Here is a 20495-nt window from a genome sequence, read left to right as displayed (position 1 = left end):
GCTATAATTCTAATGCATTTTTGGCTCAAGGGTCCACTTCTTTCAGTTGGCTCTTATGTTCTTTAGAAATGTTCTCATTCTTTTTTTGCGGGGGGATATAATGAGGATTGAATTCAGGGACACTAGGCCACTGAGCCACATCCCCAGACCTACTTTGCAGTTTATTTAGAGACATGGTCTCTAAATAAGGGTTGCTTAGTATCTTGCTTTTGCTAAGGCTGACTTTGAATTTGCAATCCTCCTGTCTCAGTCTCCTGAGCTGCTGGGATTACAGGTGTGTGTCACTGAGTCTAACACGTTCTCATTCTTATTCTTTTGAGGATTTACCTACATTCTGTCATCACAAGATGCACTAACTGATCATTTATTTTTATTAACTACTTTATTTTAGAATTTCTCTTTTTTTAATTTTGATTCATTGTACACAAACAGGGTACAACTTTCGTTTCTCTGGTTGTACACAAAGTAGATTCACACCATTTGTGTAATCATACATGTATATAGGGTAATGATGTTTTTCTCATCCTATTATTTTTCCTTCCCCTCAATCCCTCCCCAACCCTCATTTTCGTCTATACAATCCATCCTTCCTCCATTATTGCCTCCCCCCGCCCCCATTATGTATCATCATCCACTTATCAGATAAATCACTCAGTCTTTGGGTTTTGGGGATTGACTTATTTCACTTAGCATGATATTCTCCAACTCCATCCATTTATCTGCAAATGCCATTTTATTCTTGATGGCTGAATAATATTCCACTGTGTATATATACCATGCTTTCTTTTTTTTTTAAATTTGTTCTTATTACTTTTACATGACAGTAGAATGCATTACGACACATTGATTTTTATCCATTCATCTGTTGAAGGGATCTTGGGTTGGTTCCATAGATTAGCTATTGTTAATTGAGCTTCTATAAACGCTGTAGTATGCTGATCATACGTCCTTTAGGTATATACAGAAAAGTGAGATAACTGGGTCAAATGGTGGTTCCATTCCAAGTTTTTTGAGGAATCTCCATACTGCTTTCTGGAGTGGCTGCACCAGTTTGCAACCCTACCAGGAATGAATTAATGTACCTTTTTCCCCACATCCTCACCAACACCTATTGTTGCTTGTATGTTTGATAATAGACATTCTAATTGGGGTGAGATGAAATCTTAGGGTAGTTTTGATTTGCATTTCTCTTATTTTTAGAGATGTTGAACATTTTTTCATATATCTGTTGATTGCTTGTAAATCTTCCTCTGTGAACTATCTGCTCATTTCCTTAGCCCATTTATTGATTGGGTTATTTGTATTCTTGGTGTAAAGTTTTTTGAGTTCTTTATAGATTATGGAGATAAGTACTCTATCTGAAGTGTGTGTGGTAAAGATTTTCTCCCACTCTGTAGGATCTCTCTTCACATTGTTGATTATTTCCTTTGCTGAGGAAAAACTTTTTAGTTTGAATCTACCCCAGTTATTGATTCCTGTTTTATTTCTTATATTTTGGAAGTCATTTTAAGGAAGTCTGGTCCTAAGTTGACAAGATGAAGATTTGAACCTACTTTTTCTTCTATTAGGTGCAGGGTCTCTGATATAATTCCTAGTTCCTTGATCCATTTTGAGTTGAGTTTTGTGCAGGGTGAGAGAGTGGGGTTTAGTTTCATTTTACTGCATATGGATTTCCAGTTTTCCTAGCACTATTTGTTGAAAAGGCTATCTTTTCTCCATTGTAAGTTTTTGGCACCTCTGTCTAGTATGAGATAACTGTATTTATGTGGTTTTGTCTCTGTGTCCTCTATTCTGTACCACTGGTATACCTGTCTATTTTGGTGCCAATACCATGACATTTAACTTCTAGAACTCGTAAATGAATTCAATAAAGTAGCAGGATATAAAATCAACACTCATAGTCTAATGAATTTTTATTCATAAGTGATGAATCCTCTGAAAGAGAAAGTAGGAAAACTACCCCATTCACAATAGCCTAAAAAGAAAAAAGAAAAAAAAAACTTGGGAATCAATCTAACAAAAGAGGTGAAAGATCTCTACAATGAGAACTACAGAACACTAAAGAAAGAAATTAAAGAAAACCTTAGAAGATGGAAAACTCTCCCATATTCTTGGATAGGCAGAATTAATATTGTCAAAATGGCCATACTACCAAAAACACTATACAAATCAATGCAATTTCAATTGAAATCCCAATGACATTCCTCATAGAAACAGAGAAAGCAATCATGAAATTTATTTGGAAGAATAAGAGTCCCAGAATAGCTAAAGCAATCCTTAGCAGAAAGAGCAAAGCAGGTGGTATTACAATCCCAGACCTTCAACTATACTACAGAGCAATAGTATCTTTATTAACTCTTAACACAGTTGGTTCATTCCATTTTAGAATATCACACATCCAATTAGACTTTTGTAAATTTATGTGCTGTAAGAATCTTTTTCTTAAGTACCATTTAATAAGCTTTGTGAAATGAGCAGTCATACACCCACTATCATAGGCATGATGCAGAATGGTTGTATTACTCAAAAGTATCCTTGCTCACGTGGGAAATGGTGGTGTGCTTGTTTACTTCCAGCTACTTAGGATACCAGTAGCAGGGCAACTCAGCAAAAACTCTTCTAAAAAGAAAAAAGAAAAAAGTTCTTGTGATTTCATGTCTCTTATAGAGGACCGATATTCCCACTCTCTAATCCTTTCCTTTTGTAGACTGCTATAGGAATGAAATCAAATAATTCCACTTTTATTCCTAGTTTCTTTTGCTTAAGAAAGACATTTTACATTCATCATGTTGTATGTGCTGGTTATTCATTTATTTTCTATGTGTACTCCATCATATGGATATACACAGATTAGAGTAGTTGAAATACATTTTGGTTGTTTTTAGATTGCAAAAATTATGGATAAATTAAATTTATATATTTATGTACAGGGTTTATAGGAAAATAATTTTTGTTTGTACTGGCATATAGCTTGGAGAAGGATTGCTTGAACATATGGTAAGCACATGATTAATTTTCTATTTTGTTAATTTTCTCAACCCTAAAAAACTATTAATTAGGTTGTCACAGTATGTATACTATTTTGCATTCCCACCAGGATTGTCTAAATTTCCAGTTATTCCTGACCCTAGTCAATATTCTGTATTTTTAGGTTTTTGTTTTTAGATCTGTGTGTAGTGGTATATCATTCTGATTTTTATATTGAGTATCTTTAAATATGTTTATTTTCTATCTGTATGTATTCTTTGGTTAGAAGGCTTTAAATATTTGGGCCTGTTTTCTTTTTTTATTTTGTTGTTTTTACTGTTGTGTTTTCAGTTTAACATATATTCTGAATTCAAATCTTATTCAGATATCTGATTTATGAATAGTTTTTCAGGTCTATGACGTGTATTTTTGAACACTCAGAAATGGCTTTTACAGATCAAAAACTGTGTGTATATGTGTGTGTGTGTGTGTGTATAATTGTGTGTATCTACATATACATAAATATGTATATATATATGTATTTTTTATTGTCAATTGTTGGTTAGTATGCGAGCAGAAATCATATATACTTTGTTTTAGTCAGCTTTTTTGCTACTGTGACTAAAAGATTTGACCAGAACAATTTTAGGGAAGAAAGTTTATTTGAGGGCTCACAGTTTCAGAGGTCTTAGTCCATAGTATACCAGGTCCATTCCTCAGGCTGGAGGTGAGGCAGAACGTCATGGTGGAAGAGTGTGGCAGGGAGAACCAGCTCACATGGTGATCAGAAAGCAGAGAGAGAGGTGTCCACTTGCAGATACAAATATATACCCCAAAACCATGTCCCAATTCCCACCTACTCCAGCTACACCCTACCACTTCCATTACCACTCAGTTAATCCAGGTCAGGGGATTAATTCACCAATTAAGCTATATGGTTTCTCCTCCAAACCTTCTTGCATTGTCTCACATGTGAGCTTTTGGGGGGACACCACATCTAAACCAGAACACTTCAAAACTGAAATGCGGATAAGTTATAATTTAATCAAACTTAGCACATCCTAATAATTCAGCACATCACATCATTACTTCTATTGAACTAAAGTGTTTCTATTTACCAATTACATTTTCTTGTTAACTCATTTTATTCATGCAGGAAAAGAATGCTTCTATCTATGACTTATTAGCTATGATTGAGCAGTTAATTTTATAGCCCTGAGACATTTCTTCTGAAAAAAGTGGATAGTATTAATCTCTTAAAATTGTGATTTCTTAAGGCGATAGAAAAAGTGAAAATAATTTGTAATTATAAATAAAGTGAAGGCAATTTATAATTATAAACCAGTATATAAATGAAAGGAATTATTGTAATTGCTACAATTATATCATTATGTGGGAAATTGCAGCTATAGAAAATTGTGAAATGTTAGTACATCCGTATTTGACCTTTACTATAGATGAATCAGACAAAATGTTTTTATTCCTGAAAATGGTAAAACTTAGCTGTTTAGAAACAATATTTGATTCACAATTCTTCTCACAACCATTTTGGTGCTTTAGAATTTCTGAATATGCTTTTGTGAAGTCAGTATAAATTCTCCACATGTAACAAACATTACGGGGGAAACTGGAAAAAGAAGCAATGGAAATCGTTTACATGAGTCTTGGTCTGTATTACAAAAATTGAAGAAGAAAGTCATTAAAGGTGACAAGTTTTCATCTCAGCAAAACATAATTTCATAATATTAAAAATATAAGAAGACAATGTGGCGATTTCCCCGGGAGCCGCAGGTGAGGCCGTGCAGGGTGGACAGTGGGTCTGGGCTTTCCCAGGGCCAGAGACCCGGGCCTCATGACCGGGATGAAGAGCTGGGCAGGAAGGTGTGGAGCTGCCCCAGGAGCAGCCTGAAACTGGTAGGGTCACCTGCCTTTGCCCCTACATCAGTCGGGAAACAGCTCCCTCTGCTGCTGAAGCTCTGCAGCTGGTGGAGGTCCTAGTGGGTGCTGTGTTTGGCCCTGGGAAGCGGTGGCAAGAAAGGAGGTGGTTCCCACAAACCGCCTGGAAGTCAAGGCGAGTGCCCCTCAAAGATCCTTGAAAGACTATGGCGAGTTCAGCCCTGTTCACACCTCACCCGGTTCCCCTCCCATGATTGCACAGTATTTTCAGTCGTCTGGGAGGGGAAGCTACAGCTGGGGCAGGATGGATCCACTGAACCTTGTCACTAAAGGGACACTTTGCACTTGCCATGCTGTGCAAAGAGGGGTTTTTTGTTTGTTGTTTCTAATTTAAGAGCCTAAGTCATTTCAGAAATGAATGATGATACTTGCCCCAAGTAAACTTGATAAATAATTAAGTTGTCAGGACATAGAGTTCCCACAGAGGTACTTGTTCTTTCAGTACACCAATAAAGAGATGCAAAAGTCAGCGAGCAGAAAGGGTGAGTTAATATTGTCTTCTAATCTACAGGAACTGAAAGATGAGCTCTGGTTTGGTTGGTGCTCAGATTTTGTGATTGCTTACACTGAACTGCTTGCTCTGTTTGACTACCTCTGACAAATGTTGCAAGACCTCTTCACTGTTGTGTGCCAAATAAAGTAGTGTTTTATTCTTGAAAGACAAAAAATATATATTTTTTAAATCATTTTTTTTCTTAAATCATGGCCTTAAAACTCCTCTAAATACTGCTAAGGTCAGATGCATTTTATAAATTCCAAACTGAGAACTTACTTAGGAGGGCAGGAGTAATTGCAGTTAGTCTCTGAATGATCAGGCTTTGTGGTCTGACAAATTGTCCCAAAGCCAGTGAAACAGGGAGTGAAGAGAGCCAGCTTCACCATTTGCCAATGGATTCTGTTATTTAAAAAACACATACAGAATTTCCAGAAAACTAAACAGGAGAAGTCTATTTATAATAATTATCCCTGTATCACCATTTGGGTTTGGCGACTCGTGGGAAAGGGAATCTTACTTTGGATAAGTCATTTCCTGATTCTATGCATGGAAAAGGAACAGTCTTTCAAAATATTTGAGGTGATGATGCTCAAAACATTCAACAAGAAATTTAAGACTCAATAACAGGCCAAGATCCCTAAGAAACCCACAGAGAATTTCAAGATTAATGAAACGAAACAAGCATCATATTATTTTTACAAGCAATGCAGTAGCAAAGAATATGAACTACCTTATCTAAAATTATAACAATGGAGTTGCATAGACAGTAATTTGAAAATCTATTAAGTGGAAATTCTATATTGATATTTTTACATGAAATTTTCCTTTGGAGGTTTCATGTAAAATGCATGTACAAAATAAGAAGATATATATACAATATCAGCATCACATGCATTTAGTTATAGTATATCACAAAATGTCAACTCTGAGGAAAATTTTGGAAAAGATGGGAGGTTAGTTGAAGACCACTTGAGTTTTATTGGCAAGATTCACATTTTTTGCCTGGTTTTGTATACTCTATCTTGGTTATCTTCTAATTTTATAAAAATAAAATTGAAATCTAAGAAGAGTATCATAAGCTTCGTTTAGACAACTTTCATGACCACTTCAAAATCCCCTTGACTGGAGCTCATTCTTTAGCTACTGCTATACTACACAATTCCACGCAGGTTCAAGCAGTATCACTGACGAGTACAACTTCTATAGCTCAGTCACATACCCCTGACTTCTACCTTCACTAAAACTATGGCAGGGAAACAATGAGAACTTGCCTAATACTTACGTATGCCAAACTCGTAAATGTGGTGTACTAAAAGCTCATGATTCCACTCTTCATCAATGATGTATGAGAATGGATAAGCAAGTATGTCTTTAACTTATTCCCACTGGTGAAGAGTCTGAGATGTATTACATAAGGAATCTCATAAGATGTTTCTGAGACAGAGTACAGTTCCCTATAATACTGGTCAAATCAATCTTGCAGTATTGGGTTAGCTTTTCTGCTTTTCCCATTTTACTACCCTTATTCTTCACTTAAACTAAGGTCATACTTTCTCAACTCTTTCTTTGAGGAAAATTTAGGTTCAGGCAGTTACAATTCCTCATTTTATAATAACAATGTCATAATACCATAAAATGACAGCCCTGGATATAAATTCAAATTTTTTACATAGTACATTAATTGCTTGTGTTGTATTTCAAACTCTATCTGTAAGGAGAGATTTGCTGAAAAAATATAATATACGAAAGTATGAATTTTTTCTTTTAAATGAGATCCATAAGAATCCCTTAGAAATTTAAGTGACTGTTTTCAAAATGCCCATTCTCCATATTCAATAGAAGTTTTCAAAAACTTATCTACTGGAATGGGGGTTGTGGCTCAGTGGTAGAGCACTTGCCTGGCACATATGAGGCACTGGGTTCCATACTTGGTACCACATAAAAGTAAATAAATAAAATAAAGGTATTGTGTCCATCTACAATTAAAATATACTCAAAAATAAACTTAGCTACTATATGAAAGAATTAATCCTTTTTCTACTTCCTAATGACTATAGTAAACAGTAAAATGTCTTCATGATCTTTGATTTACATAGTTATAGGAATACTATATTTTTCCTTGCTTATTGTGAAATGTCGTGTTTTCCTTTTGTAAAATATACCCATCTTGAATAAATAATGCAAAGTAATATAAATGAATATATAAGATGTTAGGAATTTAAATAGAAAAGTTAGATACTCTATTTTTCATACTATTGTGCAACCATCTCAGTAAGGTTTTGACTTCACAATTGCAATTAGTCTTTCAGAAATTAATTTACCAAAGTGACAATTACTAGTTCTTCGTTGATGATAAATGATTGTCAGCCTACCAAAACATCAGAATCAGTAATATTTTCTGTGGTGTGATTGTTTATAAGTGCCAGCTCTATATTCAGAAGAAAGGAGAGAGGAGCATTCACAAACTTCTTGCTCTACACTGCACACACACACACACATACACACGCACACACACACTCACTCTACAGCACATGAAAACTGAAGACACTGGAAAACTACAGGGTGAGAAGACTTTCATCAACATAGGATTTGCTTTACAAAAATAAAATTTCAATGATAGTTAAAGGAACTGTTAGGAGAAAGGTAAAATGATATAACCATATGTACATATTGCTTGGAAATAAATGCACCAAATAACACATTCTGTGAAATCAATTTATACTTCAAATAAAAATCTTAAAAACTTCATTATGAATCTCAATCAGCATATAACATCATTGCAAAATATTCAACATCTTGTGGGAGCGATGGACTCAGAGGAAAAGACAAATCATTTTCTCATGTACTTAGGTTACCTACCAGAGAACTGAGAAGCTACCTTTTTTTTCCTCCCTAACATGTAATGTGGCCCAAAATAAGACAAAAACAAGCAGATGACTTTGCTATAACATGACTGTTCTTTCACTAGAAAGAGGAATATCATCTTGAGTTCTTAAGACACGTTTTGTTTGATTGGATATCATTGACTAATATTTACTGTGCCTGTGGGATGTTCTAATAAAACCCTGTTTTGGGCTGGGGAGATAGCTCAGTCGGTAGGGTGCTTGCCTTGCAAGCACAAGGCCCTGGGTTCGATCCCCAGCACCACAAACAAAACAAAACAAAACAAAACAAAACAAAAAAAAAACCCTGTTTTAAATCTGGAGGTACTTTTTTTTTTTTCTAATTCATGTATACATCACAGTGGAATTTTCAAAGGAATTGTCCTAACTTGTTTCTTTAAATCGAAAAGATTTCATCAGAAAGAAGATAAAAAGGAAGAAAGTTATAAATACAAATTGGAAATACCTGCTAACATATTTAATTATTCATGTGACAGTGTGTCAAGTAGATCAGGAAGATCAACACAGAAAAAAAGACCTTGAAAGTCCTCTATCTTGTCGATTGCAGTCACATTGAAATAATTTGTACATGTACAATAATAATAGGGGGAATATCAGAAGTAGCAAAGATGAAGATTGATTCAAGTATTTCTTCTTCAGAACTTTAAAATTATAATTATTTTCCATGGAATTTATTTTTAAATTTTTCTATTGGAAATAATTTCATTAAAATCATTTTATTTGTTGTTTTCAATAGTTTGTTAAGTATAATTAATATTTTGTTAATGTATTTTTCTTTGATTTTAGTTATATGTATACATATTTTGTATCTGTTCTAGCAATGTCCTCTGATAAGCTTGTTATATTTATATATGGATTAAATGTGGTGATATTAATGAATATAGAAGTCTATTTTATAAAATAAGACCAAATTATGTAAGTACTCTGGATAACACTCCCACTAAAAGAGCTACAAATTCTACGGAAGATGAGGATATCTCATTTGAATGTAGTGTTACCCCACTGAGACTATAGCAAAAGCCAAACCAATAGTGAAAATGGGAATTTCTGGGAAGTAAGGAAATTCAAATGCTGGCTTTCCACCTTTGAGGGTTTCTGCTAAACCCTGATGATTCAAAATTTGAATATAAGAGAGATGTGTGTGCTGAGCAAGAGAGATAAAAGATTAAGAAAAACTTGAAAGCCTTTCCTAGGGTTGAGTAGCTAATAGGTGACCCTAATATAAAGATTGCACCACAAACATCATGATTAGGTATGAATTTATTATACAAATGTGAAAGAAAAATCTATCCAATTTTAAAGCATATACTTCACATATATGATCTATACACAATATATTTAATATATAGCACATATCAACAAGTCGACATCTATATATATTCATGCTACTGAGTTAGTGAAGGATGAAAACGAATGGAAATTAGTAAATTCTTTATTTCTAAATTAATAATATTTATTAATTAAGAACATAATAAAGAAAGTTGGAATACAAGCCACAAACCAGAAAAAATACATATGCCACACATATCTAACAGAGGGTTTACCTCCAAATATTATATTTATATATACATATACACACACACATTTTACAGTTTCTTGAGGAGAGGAAATACAAATGGCCAAAAATTGTAAGAAAACTTGTTATGCTGAATTTACACTGAGTAGTATAAATATAGTCACAACATTTCTATTATAAACAAGATTTTTTTTTTAATAAAGCAAACAAAAAGGACTATGTTACTAGTAGAGACATATGCTTTGAAAAATTATTTGACAATACCTTGTTTCTAGATACTCATATTTTTTAGAATGTACAACTGGGAAGGGAGGAGGTCTTAATTTGTATACCAGAAGTTATGCATGAAATTCTATAATAATTAAACTTGTGAGAGCCAAAACCTTTAAGCCAGAGAAGATATCAATCAAAACAAAAAATACACCATGCTGTGCATATCGTGGCCTGTTCATAAATTAGAATGAAATAGAATTAATTGATTGTTTACATGAATCTCAAGATACTATTCAATGGAGAAATAAGAGAAGAAAATGCATACAATACTATTCAATCTATTTTAGTCAACTTTTTCTCTGCTGTGACCAAAAGACCTGACAAGAAAAATTTTAGAGGAGAAGAGTTAATTTGGCACTTAACCTTTTTTTAGGGCTCTGTCCATAGACTGCTGGCTTCATCCTGCTGGGCCAGAGTTGAGGCAGAACATCATAGTGGAAGTGTGAAGGAAGAGAATAGATCAGGACACAGCAATCAAAAAACACAGAGAGATCCACTCACTATGCACAAAATAAATACCCTAAATGTATAACCCCAGTGACAGACCTCCTTTAGCCATACCCTACCTGCCTACAGTTACTGCCCAGTTAGTCATATCTGTGGATTAATGCACTGATTAGGTTGAAGCACTCCTAGCTCAATCATTTCACCTCTGAACTATCTTAAATTCTCTCACACATGAGTTTTTGAGGGAATACCTCATATCTAAACCATTACACGATCATTCTAGTTTTTGTCGATGGAAACCAAATCTACGGTCAGTATAAAAAACTCACAAAATATTTTAATATGTAGTGGAAATCAGAAATTAGAAAGAAATGTAAACACAAAAATAAATTATATAAATACATACTTTTTCTGTAGAAATTACTAGAAACCGTTTTATCAATATTAATCCTACTAAAATTTATTGCAAATCTGATAAATCAGTATCTTTTCTTGGCATAAATACTGTGTATTTATAATTAGTAAATATCTTCTATACTGTGCTCTTTTATATATATTCTTTAACAAATATATGCAATTGTTTTAGTTAGCTTTTGCTTCACTCTGACCAAAATACCTGACAAGAACAACTTAGAGGAGGAAAATCTCATTTGAGGATAATGATTTCAGACGTATTCATCCACAGATGGCCAACTAAGCAATAGGCTCCCGGATAAGGCAGCACATCATGAAAGAAGGGCACAGGGTAGGAAAGCTCATGGTAGGGTTAGGAAGCAGAGGTGGGAGGAACCAGAGGGAAGATGCACCTTTTCAGGACTTTCCTATGATCCACCTCCTCCAGCCACACCCCAACTGCCCACAGTTACTATCTTCTCACTCCATTCACACCTAACTGATTAGGTTGCATCTTTCATTATCTAATCATTTTAGATTTGAATAATTCTGGATTAACAGGAATTTTGTGGGGACACCTCAGATCTAAAGCATAACAGTAACTCAGAGATTTATTTATCACAAATATGAAGAGTTATGTTATTAAGTGTCTCACTTACAATGAGTTTCACTCATGATTAGTTCCCAATTCTCTACACTTCCCTTCTGTTTTACACTTTACTTTGTGTCCCATCAGCCAAATTTTGTCAACCTTATTTTCTTTTATGTCTCTCAGAAATAACTTCCTGAAATTTTTGAAAATAAAAATATGATTAGGAAATATTTCATGGGCACTCATATATCACAGTCACATAATTTTACATTAAGAAGATAAATCATAGAGACAGGATGTGTACTATCAATATATGTAGGAAACATTATTTTCTCAAGACATTCAAAGAAATATTTTTTAGTGGTATTTTTAAAATTTTTTTAAATTTTTTTCATTCATTGTACACAAATGGGATACAACTTTCATTTCTCTGGTTATACACAAAGTAGGGTTACACTGTGTGATCATACATGCACATAAGGTAATGATATTTGTCTCATTCTATTTTCTTTCCTTTCCCCTGTCCCCACCTCAACCCTCATTTCCCTCTACATAATCCATTCTTCCTCTATTCTTCCCTTACCCCATCCCCATCCCCATTATGTATATCATTCACTTATCAGAGAAACTATTCGGCATTTGGTTTTTTGGGATTGACTTGTTTCACGTAGCATGATATTCACCAACTACATCCATTTACCTGCAAATGCCATAATTTTCTTCTTCTTCTTGGCTGCATAATATTCTGTGGTGTATATATACCACAGTTTATTTATGAATTCATCTATTGAAGGGCATATAGGTTGGTTCACAATCTATCTATTGTGAATTGAGCTGCTATAAACATTGATGTAGCTGTGTCACTGTAGTATGCTGATTTTAAGTCCTTTGTGTATAGGTCAAGGAGTGGGATACATGGGCCAAATGGTGGTTCCATTCCAAGTTTTCTAAGGAATCTCCATACTGCTTTCCAGAGTGGCTGCACCAATTTTCAACCCCACCCGCAAGGTATGTATGCACCATTTTCCCCACATCCTTGCCAACAGTTATTTTTGCAACATCTATAGTAATAAGAGAAATGCAAATCAAAACTACCCTAAGATTTCATCTCACCCCAATTAGAATGACTATTATCAAATAAATATTCTTGTATAAAGAGATAATAAGACAGGTAAGGTAATCTCTCTTCACATAATTGTCAGTTTTTATCCTCTACTAAAGTGTGCATGTATTTGGTATCAACCTGGCAAAATGGTTATATTCTAAAATACATAGTATGGCTAGATCATATTACATAGATTTGAAATTCTAAACTCAAAAAGTAAAAGGTATGGAATAGTAAATGCAATTTAAGAAACTGAAATAGTGACTTTTAAGAAACAGTATTTCACAGTTTAGCAAAATCACTTTTGATATTCTCTCCCTTATTTTGTTTGGTTGTTTTTTGTTTGTTTGTTTGTTTAATTGTGTCTTGGTTTTTATTGAAGATGCTTTATTTGTGATTATTTGAAGACTTTTTTAATAGACAACACCCTCTCATGAATTGTTTCAGTCATTTATACCAGATTTCCAGTAGCTTTATAAAAACCTAGCAAAATTTTACAATATATATGTTTCCATTGTGAAAAACCTTTAAGTTTAAAGAGACATTTCTGTGAGGTAGTTGATTGAAATTTTTCACTGCAATAGAGTTCCACAAAGTATAAGCCATGCAAAAATCTTTGTTGTAGATTCAAGTATATGATCAAACTGATTCAATATAGACATTCACATTTATTTACATAGGATTGGAACATAATTTTAATAAAAATTATAATTTTATTTAATAGATTATATAATTAAATGAATTGCTTCTTATACTTTAATTGATGTTATAGATACTAGAATATACATTTAAATTTAACTATATCAAAGCAAATCTTAAAGTTATAACTTAAAACTTTCAATACAAAAGACAAATTACTGCATTTTTTATGACAAATTGTGTAACCATACAGAATTTTCATCTACATTCCTGAGGGCTGGGGTTCAACTAAACTCAAATTTGTGACGCCAAGTGCAATTTCTATTATGTTTTAGGCTCATGTGTATTTCCCTGCATTCTGGTACTACTGCCCTATCTGGGACGTCTCCCCAATGGGAGAGACTCACCTGGTGGCTTTGAGTTGATCCCAAGTCTCTCAATATCTCCTCTTTTGAATCCTGAGTTCTGGAGCAACATGAAATGCAGCCACCCTCTAGTCCGCCATCTTGAAAAAACAATTTCTTTCTTATCTTTATGTTACCAAACTAAATTAAATTTCCTCTCAAACAGCACATTCTCCAGAACTCTAAACCAAAATTCCAGTCATTCTGCTGTTTTAATGTACAAGAGAAAAGAGGATCTGTTCAAATCTTGGATTGCTGAGTTTTGGGATAGGCGTTTGGGTGCCTGAGCCCAGGTGAGTTTTTCATGTGTATTTCATTAGAAATTTAGATTTATCTATCTTTTGGATTCACTTACAGCTCGCTAATTAAAAGGTTACTTTAAAAATGCTTTTTGACATCAAGAGACATGGGAATCTTTTAAAATGATCATTCATAAACTGTATCTTTGTCCTACAAAGAAACCTAATATATCTGTGTGCATATGTTTAAATAGGAGTAAAAGAAAATTCAACTTGAATATTATGTATATTATTTCTATTATTTGAAATTTAATTATATTTTAACTTAGGGAGAAGTATAATTTCCATTTTTTTCCCATAACATTAAGTTTCTGAAATATTCATAATATGTTTCATCTATATGCATGTCATAACATTAATTCTGGCTCTAAGAAAAGGTTAAGAAACAATTGCAAGTTATGTTACATAAATTAGAAATAGGTAATCCAAGATTCAAGAAAAGATATCCTTCATATTTTGTCAAAAATCAAAATGGTTTTTGTATTAGTTAGAAGCAAAATGTCTTCAATGAGCCAAACAAGCAAAAATAAAATATATTTTCTAAACAGATATTTTTGCTGAAATCTTATCTGAATATTTGTTCATCCCTTCTTTTCATTCATTTATATTTACACCACACTTTTACAGACTTACATAAAATATGTAGCATTAAAAGCATTTTCTGATACATAGATACATATATACATGCATACTTCTATTTATAGACCTTACTAAATAAAGTTTCATATAAGTTAAGAATTTTGTACATAGAGTTAATTTTATATATGTAGGGACTAGTGAATAAACTTTTAACTTTTTCTGCGAAAAAGATTGCATTGAAACAATACAGATAATAATATAACATGAATGTAAAATAACAGTTTTTCTTTCTTTCTCTAATTCATTCTAGTTTCCACCCCTCTCTCCTTCGTACTCAAACCTAGATGTACACAAATACACACACATAAACACCAAGAAACTCCCCTACACTGTACACAATATACATTCAACAGATTGCACAATAAATGAATGTTTCTTAATAAATAAACTGAATTCTAATTAATCCTCGTGTTTCTTTCACTAGGAAAGTAAGTATAAATACATTTCTTACTTTCATACCTTTGTCTATAAAAATAGGTGGTAACTGAGCATGGACTGAAGATAAGTAATTAAGTAATCTTTTTTTTATTTCTAGGTGATACATGTTATGGTATTTTCCACAGTAATGATTCCCATGATTTTTCATAAGGAAACAAGTAATTGTTTCTTTTGTGGGCTTTAAAAAGAAACCTTACTATAAAATGAACACTGGAAAAAAAATGGTAGTAATCCGAAATGCAAATTACCCTCACTTCCAGCACCTCATAAATCAGTGTATTTAGTTTTCCTTTCAACTTCTGGTTCTTATTCATCTGCATATTTGTTATCATGTACTTGTACAAAAAATACAGAAATAATTTAATATTCTCTATGTCATGTTCTTGTTTTTCAGGTGTTTCTGGTTAATCAGCTTCCCCAGGGTGACATTTCCTCTTCAATCTAATTTATGTCAAAGTTGAGTCTTAGACATCATCTGATGTTCAGTCAGCTTCTCCTGGCAGCTCCTACAAGATGGATGGCAGGAGCAGGCCCATGGAATGTGCCAGAAGAGTCAGGGGTCAGAGGACTGCCTGATGGGAGGAACTCTGCCAGAGAACAATCTCAGAGTTTAGACAATTCTTTCCCTTTTCTTATACCTGAATCCAGTCCAGGATAGTTCCCAAGCATTCCTTTCAAAAATGGATTCTCAACTATTCTCCTACAGGTAAGTGCTGTGTTAAGCTTCCTTGGTTGAGGTGATCATGCCTCCCGGAAATCTCCAGGCTCATTGCATCATAAAGAAGGGTAAGTGACAAGTGGTCACTTGAGAGTCAGTTATGAGACATGTTTCAGCAGGTCTGTGACCATCACGATCGTGATAGCTATGCCGTTTCTCCCCTATACAGTGCACTTTCCAGTTCCTGCATTTTTGTTTCTCTTCATCTATCTCCTATTTCTTTATGTTCCCAGTATTCTACTTAATATAGCTAATATGAACAACTTAGCCACTTGATCCCCTATTACTTTCCAATTTTTTGTCAAGATACATTCATATAAACATACAACATCCTAATATAGGTAAAATTTTAAAGTTCAATGCTTATTTTATAGAAAGATAAACCCTTTCTCACATTTCTCTGCACTGTAAGTTGTGTGTTTATGAATAAATACAACATGATGCTTCTTCTACAGTGACACCTTCAGGTCAATTTCAATGGCACCACAGTATACTCTAGTAAGGTTATTGATGTAGAACAGATGAGACTGGACAGATGAGGTTGGACACCCAAAGGTTTTCTAGCAAGTAAGTTTATTGGCTACAGAGAAGCCCAGAGAAACATTTGACAAAACTCCAAAAATTTTGCTGGACTTTTCTGGAAAGAATGCCAGTGAGCTAATTGAAATGGCCACCATAGTGTTCATCAGCGGACACCAGGAGGCTCAATGAACAGCAAACTAAAAGATGAATATCCATCTCCTTGTGGTAACCATCACCACAAACCCAGAAGTCACCAAAGCAGGTGTGGTTTCTACCAGGAAAAATTCAAAACAAATACCAAAATTGGGGCCAGATACAAGGGCCAAAGGAAGGTCTAGATGGAAGGACCACCTTTTCCAGGGACAAGGCTGAGACAAAACCAGTATGTCTACTGTCATCTAGAGGGCCAATGGAAGGAAAGATGTCCCCAACTAAAGACAAGCTGACCTGGACCAGGCTGTCACAGGACTTAAAAAAACTCACCAACCATTTTTGGGATGATGCTGGCTTCTGATTTAAGAGCCTTTCCTACAAAATGATGTGGATGCTAGCCTTTGATGTAGATACACATCGCTCTAATATGTAGATGATCTGTAGCTAGGCAAAGCAACCCGAGGAAACTGCAGGAAGGGGACAAAACTGGTTGTCATTCTCCTATATGAAACTGGTTACAAAGTCTGGCCACATCAGTCAAGAAAAATTCAAGTACCTTGGTTTCTATCTGATTCACAGACAATGGCAACTTGGCCCCAAGAGAAAACAGACAGTTTGCTCAATTCTTGAACCCTGTTCAAACCACCAGATCTGAGAGTTCCTGAGTGCTGCCGAATTCTGCTGGATATGGATCCCTAATTTTACAATTATGGCCAAACCCCTCTATGAGACCACAAAGAGGTGAGAACAGTTTCCCCTGATTTGGAGACCAATGTAAGAAAAAGAAAAAGAAAAAGAAAAAAAAAAAAAAGCTTTTGAGAACATTAAACAAGCACTCACCAATACACCTGGACTAGGATTCCCTGATCTCACAAAGTCTTTCTCCCTGTATGTCCATACATGGTCTGGAATAGCTGTAGGGGGTCCTAACTCAAATTCTGGAGACATGGCATCATCCAGTGGCCTATCTTTCTAAACATCTAGACTCTATGGTTCACCTCTGGTCACCTTGACTATGGTCCCTTGCAGTCACAGTCCTTCTGGTGATAGAGCCTGGCAAGCTGATTATGAGACAGGAACTGACACTCTGTACTGACACTGTTGGGGTACAAAGGAAAATACTGGCTGACTAATGTTGAGTATGGCCAGATACCAAGGTATGTTATATGAAATCTACACATTCACACTGAAGTTGTCCAGAATCTAAACCCAGCAAAACTGCTACCCATTGGAACTGGGCAACTCAACAGCATTGAGGTCATAACATGTTCTCCAATAGACTGCACCTGACTAGACCAGCCCCTTAAGGACCCTGATGTGGAAACCTTCACAGATACAAGCAGTTTCATAGATAACAGAGTATGTCTTACCGGACATATGGTGGTCACTCTGGACTCCACCATTGGGGCAAAGCCTCTGCTTGGGGGAAATTCAGCAGAACTACTGCTCTGATCTGAGAACTCCAATTGGCAAAAGAAATCTGTGTCAGTATTTACACAGACTCAGATCATGTCTTCACCACTCTTTATGTTCACAGAGACTAATATAAGAAAAAGGGGCTAATTAAATCAGGAGAAAAAGGCATAAAATGTGGACAGAAAATTCTTAATCTTCTAGATCCAGTAATAGGCACTCAAAATATTTGTGGTTATGCATTGCCAAGGTCACCAAAAGGGGAACACTCTGTTTGCTCAGGGCAACTGGAGAGTAGTCCAAGAAGTAAAATTTGCAGCTTACAAAAAAGCAAACCAAACAGGATGGTGGAGATTTTCTGATGGCCAAATAGCCATCCCTGTGATTTTAGCCCTGCTCTGATCCACAGGGAGCACACCTTGGCCAAATGGCACTTAAGACTGTTCTGGGTCAGCATGTCTACATCCCCTCACTCACAAGCACTCCCTAGGTGATCTGTGAAGAGGGCAAAACTTGTGCCTATAAAAACTCATGCCAGGGCCCAGGCTTCCACTGGGATTCCAAACTATAAGAGGAACTCCTTTTGAGAAACTGAAGGTAAACTTTACTGAACTACCACACTCATGGGGCACTAGATACCTTTTGGTTTTTGTCTACTCTTATTCTGGCTAGATAAAAGCCTTTCCAACCCACACTGATAAGCCTAGAGAGGTAGCCAGGATGCTCCTCTGGAAAATTATTGCCAGATTTGGCATCCCAATAAGCATTGGCTCATACAGTGGGCCAGCTTTTCTGGCAGAGGTGATACAATTATTAGCCAAGAGTTTAAATATTAGATGCAAATTATATACAACCTAGGGGCCACAAAATTCTGATAAATTTAAAAGAATGAATAGGTAAATGTACTGAAAGAGAAATTTGTAAAACTACCCCATTCACAATAGCCTAAAAAAAAAAAATATGAAAATCAATGTACCAAAAAAGGGGAAAGCTCTCTGCAATGAAAAGTGCAGAACACTAAAGAAAGAAATTGAAGAAGACCTTAGAAGATGGAAAGACCTCCCATGTTCTTGGATATGCAGAATTAATATTGTCAAAATTCTGGAGAGATCCAAGATGGCGGTCTAGAGGGAGACTGCATCTCCCATAGCTCCAGAACTCAGGATTCAGGAAGAGGAGGTATTGGGAGACTTGGACCAACATAGAGCCACAGGGTGAGTCTCTCCCACCGGGTGAAGCTCGGCCTGGGCGGCAGGCTTCAGTGGGCAGCTTCTCAGAGTAGGGTAGGGCAGCGAGAGTCTTCCCCAAGAAGTCCTGCTCCCTCTAGCAGAAGTGAGATCCACAGCCAGCTTCTTGGAGCAGGCCTGCCCAGTGAGAGTTTTTCTGCACAGAGCCAACCCCAAGCCCCAGACCCAGCAGCAGTCCCCAGCCCGCAGGAGGCTTCTGGGACCAGGGCAGGACAGCAAGAGGTTTTCCCGAGCAGCCTGGCTCCCTCCAGTGGCAGGTGGGGTCCACAGTCAGCTTCTTGGAGCAGGCCCGCCCAGTGAGAGCTTTTCTGCACAGAGCCAACCGCAAGCCCTGAACCCAGCAGCCGTCCCCAGCCTGCAGGCGGCTTCTGGGACTAAGGCAGGACAGCAAGAGGCTTTCACTGAGCAGCCGGGTTCCCTCTGGCGGCGACAGGACCTGTCTACAGCCAGCTTCTCAGAGCAGGCCTGCCCAGTGAGAGGATTTCCATGCAAAACCAGCCCCCAGCCCTGGACCCAGCAGCGGACCAGGGGCAGCTCTCTTCTGAAGCACTGCATTATCAAGTTCCTCCAAGATTTCAGGCTACTGAAGGTTGGGAGGTGATATACTGGAAATCTACAGGGACACTATAAGCCAATAGAGGAAATCTGCAATATCTCAGAGTCCCACTGATATCTGACCAATATGAGAAAACAAGGGAAGAAAATGTCCCAAAAAAACCTATACTATATCAATAAAACCCAATGACAGCACAGCAGAAAAAAATGTCAGAAAGGGAGTTCAGAATGTACATAATTAAAACAATCAGTGAAGCAAACGAGGAGATGAAAGAGCAAATGCAGGCATTAAATGATCGCACCAATCAAAAGTTAAAAGAGCAAATAGGGGAAGCAAGAGATCATTTCAATAAAGAGTTAGAGATACTGAAAAAAAAACAAACAAACAGAAATCCTTGAAATGAAGGAAACAATAAACCAAGTTAAAAACTCCATAGAAAGCATAACCAAAAGGATAGAACACCTAGAAGAAGAACCTCAGACATTGAAGACAAAATATTTAATCTTGAAAAAAAATTGACCAAACAGAGAAGATGGTAAGAAATCATGAACATAACCTACAAGAATTATGGAATATCATGAAAAGGCCAAATTTAAGAATTACTGGGGTTGAGGAAGGCTTAGAGAACGAACCGAAGGAATGAACAATCTATTCAATGAAATAATATCAGAAAATTTCCCAAATCTGAAGAATGAAATAGAAAACCAAGTACAAGAGGCTTACAGGACTCCAAATATACAAAATTACAACAGACCCACACCAAGGCACATTATTATGAAAATAGCTAACATACAAAATAAAGACAGAATTTTAAAGGTA

Source organism: Sciurus carolinensis, chromosome 4 (genome assembly GCF_902686445.1).
Source record: "Sciurus carolinensis chromosome 4, mSciCar1.2, whole genome shotgun sequence".
Classification (NCBI taxonomy): domain Eukaryota; kingdom Metazoa; phylum Chordata; class Mammalia; order Rodentia; family Sciuridae; genus Sciurus; species Sciurus carolinensis.
The sequence above is the reverse complement of the archived record's forward strand: the minus strand, read 5'-3'. Positions refer to the sequence as shown.